The sequence below is a fragment of the Rhinolophus sinicus genome, linkage group LG03, assembly GCF_036562045.2.
Source record: "Rhinolophus sinicus isolate RSC01 linkage group LG03, ASM3656204v1, whole genome shotgun sequence".
In the NCBI taxonomy this organism is placed as follows: Eukaryota; Metazoa; Chordata; class Mammalia; order Chiroptera; family Rhinolophidae; genus Rhinolophus; species Rhinolophus sinicus.
The window spans coordinates 83,038,469-83,040,607 of NC_133753.1; positions in this window are offsets into that span (position 1 = coordinate 83,038,469).

The window sequence follows — 2,139 nt, forward strand, 5'->3', positions numbered from 1 at the left end:
TATTTATTGTAGACTCTCAGTGTGTAAGGCACTGGAATTCGTTCAGACATGGATCCTACTGCCAGGATGATGGTGATGAAATGTACGTAAATAACCAAGAGGTAGAGAGACAAATTGATCTCCTGGTTCAGAAGAGGGAGGGATTCCTTCAAAGTAGGACAGAACAAAAGGCTTCATGGAGGAGAGAACATTTGACCTAGACTTTGATCAGAGGAGAAGGAATTGAACAACCAGAAGTGGGAGTGAGGAGAGGATTCCCAAAGAGGAGGGAGGCCCATCCCAAGGGAAGGCAGCATGTAGGTGAGCAAGAACACATCCGGAAAATGGAGAGTCATCTGGTTTGAGTGAACTACATGAAGTCCTTCCCCTTCATAGAAATTTCCCAAGGAAAGTCTAGGTGTTTCCTTGGGAGTTTCCTCGGGAAACTGGGAAACAGGAAAAGAAAGGTTATTTCTTGATGTATTCGTAGACACTCAAAACATCCCCTACATAGGTAACATTCCCTACATACATACCACTCAATTTTTGAAAGAGAAAGGTTAAGCATTTCATCTGTTCCAGGTGAAAATATTGTCGTTAGATTTTATGGCAATGACATCATAAAACTTCCAATGATGCTGTGACAAATAGTTCAATACACAAGAGATTTTCACTGTTTGTGCCATCCTTTTTTTTTTTTTTCCTTTTTGTAATGAACTATAAAACCCCCTGTTTACTTCTCAGGGTATGGTGAAAATTTGTAATATGATTACAATGGCATGAAATATCTTATGAAAAGAATTATCCAGGTGATCACCATGGCCCAGGCACTAATCTTTAATAACAGCAATATGAAAACACAGTTGTCATTTCTCTCTGTTTTAACACGCACTCATATAGTTATTTACAGGGCACTTGCATATACCCCACAACGATGTGGATGAAATCTTACCCTTAGTCCACCACGTTCTTCTCCTTTGAACAGTTGTCAAGAGGGACATTTCAGAAATGAATAATTAGAAAGAAAAGTGTTATAACTCACATTCTTTCATTTCATGTATACCTGGCTCCCAACCTTCGATGGTCAAACTTACGATTTTTCAACTTTATGATGGTGGGAAAGCAATCTGCATTCAATAGGAACTATACTTTGAATTTTGAACATTGATCTTTTCCCAGGTTAGTGATTTGTGCTATGATATTCTCATGGTCCTGGGCAGCGGCAGCAAGCCGCAGCTCCCAGGCAGGCACACAATCACGAGGGTAAACAACTGATACTTGACAGTGTACCGAGTTGCCAGCATTTTCAGGATATTGTGTTCTGAGCACATTTAAGGTAGGCTAGACTAAGCTATAATGCTCGGTAGGTTAGGTGTATTAAATGCATTTTCAGCTTAGGATGGCTTCAGCTTACCAGGGGTTTATCAGGACGGAACCCCATGGTATGCTGAGGAACATCATCTGTATGTAATTTTAAAAATTCTATTTACTTTTGCAATCAGCTACCTGGGTTTACCATAAATCATTTTAAAGGTTAAAACTGTGATTGGAATTTGTTATTTGCCCCCTTGGGAAAAAAATCATGAGGAGAGAACAGAAATCATGTACAATTCTTTCTGGCCAGTGGTTCTGCAGGCTGAACTTGGGCATGACCATTGGGCAAAGACAGTAAGGTAATGTCCCAGCACCCTCCTTGGGGCTTGAGGTGAAGGAGTCTAGCTGACAAGCCTTGTTTATAGAGTGATGAAGGATTGGTATCTGCCTGCTATGTGAGAACATTATTTTACCCAGCTAAAACGCAGGACAATTAGCAATACTTTCACTCCCAGTTAACAATGGGAACACCAATGTAGGTGATTGCATTTACAGTGTAGCTTTCTTCACAAAACATTTTTGACACATTAAGGTGCTTCGGAATTGTGCAGTACCAGTCCTCTCTTGTGAATGGCTTTCCAGCATTTGCAGAGAGAAACAGTTACTGTATGTTAGAGCTTAATTGAAAAGAATTCAGCCACGGCCTATGAAGCACCAATTAGGGTGATATTATATCATAAAAAGCTGCAATATCCATTTTCAGACTTGTGCATCAGCCAATACAAACTAGGACACAATTAAAAAGGTATACAGTTTAAACTCTTGAAACTGTTAGATTTAATTAGG